Here is an 11,527-nt window from a genome sequence, read left to right as displayed (position 1 = left end):
GAGTGTTGAAGTCTCCTACTATTAGTGTGTGCGGTTTGATGGCTGCTTTGAGTATTAGTAATGTTTCTTTTACGTACGTGGGTGCTTTTATATTAGGGGCATAGATATTCAGGATTGAGACTTCATCCTGATGAATTGTTACTGTTATGAGTATAAAATGTCCCTCTCCATCTCTTCTGATTGATTTAAGTTTGAAGTCAACTTTGTTAGAAATTAGTATGGCCACACCTGCTTGTTTCTTGGGTCCACTTGCTTGATAAGCCTTTTCCCAGCCCTTTATTCTGAGTAGGTGCCTTTCTATGTGGTTGAGGTGTGTTTCTTGTAAACAGCATAATGTTGGATCCTGTTTTCGTATCCAATCTCTTAGCCTGTGCCTTTTTATAGGTGAGTTGAGCCCATTGACATTAAGTGATATTAATGACCAGTAGTTGTTAACTCCGGTCACTTTTTTAGTAGTAGGGTTTGTGTGTTTCCCTTCTTTGAGTTGCGCTGGTGAAGGGTCTCTAGATATCTGAGTTATTGTGGTCATTGTTGGACTCCTTGGTTATTGATTTTCCTTCTATTATTTTCTGTAAGGATGGATTTGTGGCTACATATTGTTTAAATTTGTTTTTATCCTGGAAAATTTTGTTTTCTCCATTTATAGTGAGTGAAAGCTTGGCTGGGTATAGTAGTCTGGGCTTGCATCCATGGTCTCTTAGTTTCTGCAGTACATCTATCCAGGACCTTCTGGCTTTCATGGTTTCCATAGAGAAGTCAGGTGTAAGTCTGATAGGTTTACCTTTATAAGTAACTTGGCCTTTTTCCTTTGTGGCTCTTAATATTATTTCTTTATTCTGTATGCTTTGTGTTTTGATTATTATATGGCGAGGAGATTTTTTTTGATCCAGCCTATTCGGTGTTCTGTATGCTTCTTGAACCTTCATAGGTACATCTTTCTTCAGGTTGGGAAAGTTTTCTTCTATAATTTTATTAAGTATATTTTCTGGACTGTTGAGTTGCACTTCTCCTTCTTCTACTCCAATTATTCTTAGGTTTGGTCTTTTTATTGTGTCCCATATTTCCTAAATGTTTTGTGATGAGAGTTTGTTGGACTTGCTGTTTTCTTTGATCAGTGTGTTTATTTTCTCTATGTTATCTTCAGAATCTGAGATTCTTTCTTCTATCTCTTGTATTCTTCTGGTTATTCTTGTTTCTGTAGTCTCTATTCGTTTACCTAGATTTCCCATGTCCAGCCAGCCCTCTGTTTGTATTTTCTTCTTTGCCTCCATTTCAGTTTTCAAGTCATGAATTGTTTCCATTATCTGCTTGATTGTTTTTCCTTGGTTTCCTAGGGTATCATTCACTGATTTACTCAATTCCTTAAACTTTCTGTTATACTTCTCATCCATTTCTATAAGGGCATTTTTTACATGCTGTTTAAGGGTGTCAATCACTTTCATGAAGTCAGTTTTTTCTACTTCTTCTTGATTAAGGTGTTCATTTCCTCCTGTTGTGAGGTCACTGGCTTCTGGTGGTTTCATGTTGTTTTTCAGATTGTTGGGTGAATTCTTGCATTGGCGTCTGCCCATCTCTTCCTCCCAATACTCCCCTATGGATCTTCTTTTACAGGATCAGGTCTTCTTGCACACTGATGTACCTTCCCAGTGATGTCACTCCCCAGTGATGGTTCTCCTGGTGTCCAGATCGGATCTCTGTGCTGCTTGGGTAGCTGGCAAACAAAGGGCCCACCCTGCTTGCTGAAGGCAGGCTATGGAGACAAAGGAACTACCGCCCTCCCTTTTGCCCTCCCAATTCGGGTTCGGTCCCAGCGCCCTAGCAGGCTGAGCTGGGAGGTGCTATGCCGCCAAAGAGGGGAGGGAGAGAGTGAGGGAGAAAGACAGGGGGTAGGGGCTTCTGGATGTAAGCTGGGTGGGATAGGAAGAGAGAGGAGGTATCGGGCAGTATAGCCCCTGCAGGATGACCAGGAAGTGGAGGGGATATGAGTAACGTCTGAGTTCCCTGATCCCCGCTGCCGCCACACTCACTCACCGCAATGATGGCTCTCCTGGTGCCCAGATTGAAACTCCTTGCTGCTTGGGTAGCTCGCACACAAAGGGCCCACCCTGCTTGCTGCAGGCAGGCTAAGGAGACAAAGGAACTACCGCCCTTCCTTTTGTCCTCCCGATTCGGGTTCGGTCCCAGCGCCCTAGCAGGCTGAGCTGGCGAATCTCATGGTTTCTCAATCTGAAATGTAATATTAATCTATCAATGCTCTTTCTGCTCCTTCAGCCAATAGCCTTTAAGATACCAGCCCACTGGGGTGTGGTCTCTTATACTTAAAAAAGCAGCAGGAACCAGGCGATCTCTCTTGCTTCCTGCTCCCTTTTTGGCGACTAGACTCTCTGTTTCCCCTTTGCGACAAAAGGACTGTTGTTTGGGACCATGATTTGTAAGTTTTCCCCCTCAAATAAATAACCCTTTTTATTATCCCTAATTCTTAACTGATGTGGGATTGTTTTGCGGCTTCAAATGATCACTAATGGGTGCTAAAACCATTGGGTGAACGACAGTGTGACAGAATATTCAGATGGTGTCAAAATATCATCCCACAAAATTACTTACCAAATTCAAAGAGAATTATGTAGGTTTATAATGGGGGAACTCTGATATCCTTTGTTTTAATAAAGTGATCAGTTTTAGCATTGCCAGTATTATACTACAATCCTCCCAATGAAATGAAACAACAACAACCACAGAATATTACATATAAAATATTTCAGTTGGCTGTGGTATTGTGTACCAGTGCTTAGGAGGTAGAGGCCTGGTGATCAGGAGTTCAAGGTCATCCTTAGATATGTAATTACTGTGAAGATCAGCCTGGTCTACAGGAGACCCTGTTTGAATCACAACAAGCCAAAGCACAGTATTCAGTCTGCGAAGAGTGTTTACCCTTAACCTAATCGTGAGTATTCAAAGACATAATGTAGACCATTCTATAAGGCTACTAGCCAGAACTCTTGAAAACAAAAGACAGGTATGGTGGCTCATTCCTGTAATCCCAGGGCTGGGAAGGGTGAAGCAGGATGATTGCTGTAAACCAAAGTCTACTGTGGGCTACATGGTTAAGTTTCAAGCCAACCTGAACTATAGAGTAGGAATCTTTCTCAAAATAGCCACTCCAAATGGGGACAGCATTGTTATAGAGGTAAAGACACTAACTAAAGAGGTGCACTTTAAATGGACTGTATAAAACCTGACTGGAGTGGGAGAGCATCAATTAAAGCATAAAAGGCATCTTGCCGGAAACCTGTGATTTGATGAATTTATAGAAGGATGATTATATTGCTCAGATCTGATAATGGTGTTGTGATTATGAAAGAGGTTGACCCTGCTCTTAGGAACAATGTGCTGAAATATTCAGATATAAAATCGTGTGATCTCCACAAGGTGCTTTTATATAACTGGCATATTATAGATGTAAGATAGACAAACTTTTCAAAACTCTATATGTATATATGCACATATGAGAGAGAGAGAGAAAACAAATGCAGTAAGATGTCAACAAATGAAAAAAATATGCAGGGATTGAATTTTATGATTCTTGACTTTGCTGATCATTAAAAAAAATTAAATCAAAATATATGGATAAGGGGCGTATACTACACTATCTAAAGAATTTCTGGGAAGGTAAGAAGAGAAAGAAAAGCAGAAAATGAACTGCCAGAGCCACAGGCATAACTTCACAACAAAATATACAAAGTGAGGACTTGAAACTTTAGATGGCAGAGTATATTGCAAAAGTTGGATGCCATTCATTCAGACAGCTAAACGGGATCACCAGCATCAAGTGGGGGGGGAAGTACTATGACTCCAATATCACCCTGGGAAGAATGCCCTATCAGACCAATATGAGTGCTTCTATTTCCTAGATAAGTCCGTCTCTACAGTGATAAGGATGAGTCACCAGACTGCCATAGCCTGATGACATTATTCTCAATTCAATTTGATGTAATCATCATCAACAATAGCCAGTTATTGAATGATTCTGTGTGCTCATTATGGCAAATACGAAGATGAATAAGACACCTGAGGGGCTTAGAATCCACTTGGAAAGTAAGAAGATACACTGCAAGATAAATAACAATAAAAGGTAGCACATAAACCTGAAGAGGAGTTCAGACAAGTACTGAAGTAGGTCAGAGGAGGAATGGAATATAATGAGATAGTCATGGCAGGCTTCAGGAAAAGAACTAGAGAGAAGAGTCAGTTTGGTGTAAAAGCAAGGAATTGTTTGGAGCTACTATGCAGAGGAAATGTAAGAAGTTAAGCCAAGGCCAGGTGGTGGCTGCACACACCTTCACACCTTTAATCCCAGCACTCGGGAGGCAGAGGCAGGCAGATCTCTGTGAGTTTGAGGCCAGCCTGGTCTACAAGACCTAGTTCCAGGACAGGCACCAAAGCTATACATAGAAATCCTGACTCTAAAAGCCAAAACTCCCCAAAAACAAACAAACAAATGAGAGAGAGAGAGAGAGAGAGAGAGAGAGAGAGAGAGAGAGAGAGAGAGAGAGAGAGAGAGAGAAGAGAAGAGAAAAAAGAAAGAAGATGAGCTAAGATAACACAAGGTTCTGTAGGTGGAAAGGTGGTAAAGAAGACAGTTTTATCTGGGGGCAGGAATCATGTAGAGGTTGTAGACTGTGGGGTGGGATAACTAGGTGGCCTTAAAAAGCCCTGATGTCAGAACCAAATCTGAAGAAGTTAGCCCTTAGCTTAAGTGATCTTGCCAAAACTCAGCCTTGTCTCTCCCTCTCCTCCTCTCCTCTCTCCCCCTGTGCTCTCTAGTTCTTTCTCAACCATCAGGTCTTTACTGGCTCCTTCCCATGGCTTCAAGGCACACAGACATTTGCTTTCCCTCCCTTATTTTCATTGTTTTTCTCTATGGTCTTTTAATGTTATTTTTATATTCATGTTTCCAGGTAAATTTTCTTAACATGCAGATATATTTTTAACTTGAATGCTTCTTTTACTTGCTATGTCTCACCCTTTGATCTCGGCTTTCAAATCCCTTTGTGGCATAAGCAGCGTTCTTTCCAAGGTTTCTAGAGGCTTTTGCCATCAAATCAATGAGTTTATTCTCAATATTTATTTACATTGACCCTTCTGATATTAAAAGCATAAAGGAGTAAAATCAAAGGCAATCTTTTAAAAAGCCCTTGAAGCCAGGCATGAGGTGATCTGTGCCTAACCTCAGCTATTCAAAGACTAAGGCAGGAGCATCATTGGCGCCCACTTGAGTTCAAGACCAGCCTGGGTAACATAGCAACCATACCAGGAGATTGGAGGGCGCATTTAGGAAAGTAAGAATAGAAAGGAGCTTCCTCTAGCCGATAACAGGTGTCTGCTATAAACATGTGAATAACTAGATGTTTTCTGGCAAGGCCACCCAAAGTTGGTTTTTTTTTTTTTATTGAAAGAAAAAAAAAGAAATTCCTGCCTCCTCCCAGGCTCCCATTTCCCTCCCCCTCCTCCCACTCTTCTCCTCCTCCCCCACTCCTCTCCCCCTCCCTCTCCAGTCCGAAGAGCAGTCAGGGTTCCCTGCCCTGTGGAAAGTCCAAAGTCCTCCCCCCTCCATCCAGGTCTAGGAAGGTGAACATCCATACTGGCTAGGCTCCCACAAAGCCAGAACATGAAGTAGGATCAAAACCCAGTGCCATTGTCCTTGGCTTCTCATCAGCCCTCATTGTCCGCCATGTTCAAAGAGTCCGGTTTTATCCCATGCTTTTTCAGTCACAATTCCCAATAACAGTAATAGACAATATACATTTTGAGATGGATCGTCTGAAATACAAAAAAAAATATTAATAACTAAAAGCCTCCTGAAAGACATGGAGTTAAAAGCCTTTAATTTAAAAAGAGAAACTGAATTACTAGAAAAAAGAGTCAGGCTTCTGCATCTCCAGCCCATTCCTTATAAAAATGTCTGCAGATGACTGCTGAAAGATATTCTAAATAAACTATTTCATCCTAGTATCAGTGGGTATAATCAGTTTTATAATTATCCATTACACTTCTATGTCCTCTTTTTTAAAAGTATGTGAAACAGTAGCTATAATTGTTAGGAGCTGTGACCCCCCCAGATCCTGAATTTCTTGTAAACAACTTGTTTTCCCCTGATCTGAGTGCCTACAGCTGCTCTGAGCACCTTCAGGCGTTCCTGATGGCAGGAGGGTGGTTTCTGGTGCGTTTGGCTGGGGCGTGGCTATCTCTATATAAGATGCCCCTGAACACAATAAAGGGGGCATTCTTGGGGAATTCAAGGATGACTTGGGTCTCTGTCTGTGAGTCTTTGTGTGTTTCAATCTCCAGCCCCTTGCCCAGTTCACTAACTGTAGGGTAGCGCATAGAACACAGATGGGCATGGTGCGCCGCAATAATAATTTGTGGTTTTATTTAACGGGAGTTGTTTAAGTAAGACTGCAATCAGTACTGGAATATTGGGTGATTTAACTTTTAAAATGCATAAATTTTGATTTATTTATTTCACAAAACATGCAAGTACTTAAAGGGCTTGTGATAGACAGCTTGTTGTAGACAGCTGGAGTATATATGAAATGATATGAATAAAACTGATGTGAAAAACAAAAACAAAAAAAATAAACAAAAACTAGATGTTTTCTTCCAGAGAGCAAGAACGAGGCCAATTTGTCTGCTTTCCTTCTCTTTGTTCACCATTATATTGGAAGGGCTGGACAGTGAAATCAGGCAACGGGGAAAGATGGCATAGAGACTGGAAGAAATAAAAAGCATTCCCATTGCCAATGACATAGTTGTGTACATAAAACCCTTACAACACTTTGTGAAACATAGCAGATTTGATGAGTGAAGTTAGCACATTCAGATGTTACAGTATCTGCATATAAATTTTGACATACTACTTATGAATCATTGAAAAATAAAATTTGAATAAAACATTTTTCATTAACATCCAAAACTGTGACATAATTATGGATAATTTTAACAAATGTGTAAAAGACTTTTATACCAGATAGTGCAAAACGCTATCAAAGGGAATTCATGATGTAAATACATAGGCTGGAAGATGCATGGGTGTTGTTGGGACTTGACTTCTTTGCTAGTTGTCTAGCTCCATTCAACTCATCTCAGGCTCTCCACATAGCATTCTGAAGAACTGGTACTCCAGTTCTAAAAGGTGTGTGACAAGGCACATATGCTAGAATAGTTGGAATAATCTTGAACATTAAAACAATAAGGCAGGAGCACTTAAGCTACCTGATTTCAAAGTACTCTGTGCAGTCTTGTTATCATTGAATATGAGTGAAAGTCAGATGACCCAGAAGAAAAGCCCAGGTGAGATATACTTGCTGTATAAGGCTTCACAGAAGGTTTTTTTTTTTTTTTTTTGGTTTTTCGAGACAGGGTTTCTCTGTGGTTTTGGAGCCTGTCCTGGAACTCGCTCTTGTAGACCAGGCTGGTCTTGAACTCAGAGATCTGCCTGCCTCTGCCTCCCAAGTGCTAGGATTAAAGGCGTGCGCCACCACCGCCCGGCTTCACAGAAGTTTAAAATTAGAAGCAAACATTTATTAGCTATATGAAGCGTCTTTCCACATAGTGGCTTAGAATCAGAAATAACATAAATATCCATGAATAAATAAAATGTGCTTTATCTGTATGACACTCTACTCAGCAATGAAACGAAATAGGCAACTGATATTTCTTCAAACAGGAACAAACCTCAAACATCATCTGCTGTGTGAAAGAAGTGACATAAAGAGTTTAATCCATGTGATTCCATGTCTATGAAATTCTAGACTAGTCAAAATAAACAATGATATTAAACATATTGATCACCTAGGGCTAAATACTTTATCCAGAAAGGCACAAGGGGACCACTGAGGATGACAGAAACTGTTTTCATGTTGAGCACAATGATGATTATACTAGTATAAATATTAGGTATAATTCATGAAAGTATACACTTTGAATAGGTGTACTTTAACTATGTTATTATATAATAATAATTTTATTTCTAGAAGGAAATGGAATATTAATAAGTAATAATAAGCCAAGCATATAATCCAATGGGAATTTCAAAGGGAGAGAATATAAAGAACTAAAGAAAATCTAGAGACTTCAGGAGATTGTGGCTGAGTATGTTACAAATAAGATGTAGTATATTAAAATTCAGATTCAGGAATATTTAGGAATATCAGAATATTTTCAGGGAACATCAAAGCAATCCACATCTGGATATAAGTTTGTAAAATCCAGGATACCAGAGACAAAATGTTAAAAAAAAATTAAAAACCAAGAAGGCAAGTTACCTCCCAGGAAATAGAAATGATGCGGAGAGTAGACTTAGCAACAACTGAAAGCCCATGACAGTGGGAAAACATCATCACCTCCAGAGAGGAGAATAGCTTCAAACTGATCTTTAATGCCATTTGCAAACATTTTCAGATGCCAGATGATAGCTATAATGGCTCATCCATGCTTAAATGTTCTCCAGTGTGTGCACTTAACACTCATACAGTTTTATTGTGTGAAATACACCTTACTAACATGATTTAAAAATTTCTACATTCACATTCGTTGGATTGCTGGATTGCTTTTTGTTTTTCTAACTGAAAATATGGTTGGCTTTTTTTTTGGATTTTGAAGACAGGGTTAAATATGTTTTTTAAAGTCAATGTTAAATAGTTTTATTTTATATATTTCATTTTCCTCTTAGGATACAGTACTTATGACGTGCAATGTTCTATTTCCTCTGCCTATGCACATGTTTCATGTTCAAGTACTGAAGAGTGTCGCGTAATTTGTAGTAGCAGCTTAACATTAAGGCTGCCACAAACTTGGTAAATTTGGGCCCTTCAAATGTTTCCCTGCGGAACAATGCTACATCTCTTCTAGGACTGACTTAATCAATTTCTTTGATGGTAGGTCCTAAAGAAGTTCCACCAGAAAGAGGGACATCATCAGTGAAGCCCCCCAAGTATTCTTCCCAGCATACCAAGTATGGTATGCTGGTAGAGCTTGGTAATGATGGGGTAATAATGGGGTTGCTGACTTTTTCCAGTTCTTTCTGCCAGTGTTCAGCTCTTTCCTTTTCTGCAGTCTGATTCTTATCCAGTATGATTCCATCATACTTGTTTAAATCTTCTGTTTGTCCTCATCATTGATCTTGCCTTGAAGGTTCTCATCTTTAGCTGTTGCTCTCACACCGAATGCATAGGACTCCAGTGAATTCTTGGGTGGTACCTTATCTCTCTGCTTCTCATCTTAGGTTTTGTACTTCTCAGCTTCCTGGACCATGCACTTATTATCTTACTTGCTCAAAGGACCCTTGTCATCAGTGATGATGATCTAGTTCTCCTTTCCTGTGCTTTTATCCACAGCAGAAACATTGGGAGGGCCATTGGCATCCATATCAAAGTGACGTCATTCTGAGGAATGCCATGGGGTACTGGAGATATGCCTATGAGTTCAAACTTTTCAAGCGGTTTGTTATCCTTAGTCATGGCCTTTTTACCTTCAAACACCTGAAGGAACACACCAGTTAGTTGTCAGAGTAGATGGTAAAGATAAGTGTGTTAGGTAGGAATTACAGTATTGTGTTGGGTGAAGACAGTCATGACTCCCCCAACAACAGCTTCAATACCAAGAAGAAAAGGAGTGACGTCCAAGAGCAGCAAATCCTTAACATTCTCAGACTTGTCTCCAGACAGAACGACCTCTTGGACAGCTGCTTCTTATGCAATAGTTTCATCAGGGTTAATGCTAGTCTTCAGTTCTTTTCCATTGAAGAAGTCTTTCAGAAATTCCTGAATCTTGGGGATCCTGAGAGAACCACCCACCAGGACAACATCATGAATCTGTGACTTGTCTAGTTTGACATCTCAAAAGGGCTATTCTACAGGGTTCAGTGTGCCACAGAACAGGTAACATTCAAGTCTTCAAATTGAGAGCAGGTAATAAAGGTATAGAAGATGATTTCCTCATAAAAGAAAATCAAACTCAGCACTGACCTGGGTGCTGGAGGAGAGGGTACATTTAGCCCATTTACACACATTACAGATGCAGGATTGCTCTCTTGTCCTCACTGATGTCCTTCTCGTAATTGGATTTAAGGTCAACAATAAAATGGTAGACCACTAGATTATCAGTCTTCTCTACCCAAGTGGGTATCTCCAGCTGTAGATTTGACCTAAAGAGTTCCATCCTCAATGGTGAGGATTGACACATCAAAAGTACCACCTCCCAAATAAATAGATTTGACACAGTCCTTTCACCTCCAACATTCTTTTCTAAGCTATAAGCCAAAGCAGCAGCAGGTTCATTGATAATTAAGTCCATTGAGACCCCCAATAGTTCCAGCATCTTTTGTCACATACTGCTGACAGTCATTGGTAGCATTCTTCCCAAGACAGACTTCTCCAGAAATTTCATTCATCTTTTTTGGAACCATAGTGGATACCTCCTCTGGGGAGAAACTTTTTGTCTCTCCTTTGTTTTCTACTTAGACCTTGGGCCTGCAGGCACATTCATCACCATGTTTCATATCACACTGAACAACAGCATAGTCAAACCTACACCAGACAGATGTTTGGCATCAAAAACTGTCTTGGTGGGCTCCATTGCAGCCTCATTCACAGCATCCCCAATTAATTGTTCTGAGTCAGTAAAAGCAACATATCTTGGTGAGGTTCAGTTGTCCTGTTTGGCAATTCTTTACACATTTCCATGCTGGAAGACATCCATACAGTCATAGGTGACACCCAAATCAATGCCAGCTGCTGGTCTCTTATACATAGCTGCTTACATGTAGGCCCAACTGTGCTGGCAACAAGGCCACCTGAATTCCCCAAAGTTCCCACCACACTCAATGAGCTGAAATTAGACTCTTTTTTCATATAATATATTCTGATTATGGTTTACTTTCCCTGCCTTCCTCCTAGATCCTTCCCACTTCTCCACCTACCCAAAGTTCACATTCTCTCTCTCTTTCTCTCTCTCTCCCTCTACCTCTCTCTCATTAGAATACAAACAGGCATCTAAATAACAATATTAAATAAAGTAAAATAAAACAAAAAAGTAAGAATAGGGCAAAGCAAACAAACAGAAAAAACAAAGTAAAAGCACAAGAAATATGCAGATGCTACTAAAACAATATGCACATGATAAATTGAAACACTATTAACAAAAGTTCAGAGACAGAAATGGGGATGCAACCTGAAGGTCTGAAAAGCAAAACAGCCAACCACTGATTCTTACCTCTACCTCAGTCCAAAAATGGTGCTCCTGCCTCCAGGAATCTCAGAACGAGACTGAGACTGAGAGCTGTCTCCTCCTGTTTTATAATCCTCTCTAGTTCTGGGATTAAGGGCATGCACCACTACCGCCTGGTTTCTATAGCAAGCTAGTGTGGCTACTGGGATTAAGGTGTGTGTCATTGCTGCCTGGCCTGTAAGGCTGGCCAGTGTGGCTGTTTACCTTTCTGATCTTCAGGAAAGCTTTATTTATTAAAATA

General features: G+C 40.2%; 1 pseudogene; it reads right to left on the bottom strand.

Annotated features, from left to right (window-relative positions):
• Positions 1-8,917: 8,917 nt before the first annotated feature.
• LOC121437371 lies at positions 8,918-10,809 on the bottom strand (annotated as a pseudogene).
• Positions 10,810-11,527: the final 718 nt, after the last annotated feature.

Source organism: Microtus oregoni, unplaced genomic scaffold (assembly GCF_018167655.1).
Source record: "Microtus oregoni isolate MIOR12 unplaced genomic scaffold, Mior012 000052F_002, whole genome shotgun sequence".
Taxonomy (NCBI): Eukaryota; Metazoa; Chordata; class Mammalia; order Rodentia; family Cricetidae; genus Microtus; species Microtus oregoni.
The sequence above is the reverse complement of the archived record's forward strand: the minus strand, read 5'-3'. Positions and strand labels throughout refer to the sequence as shown.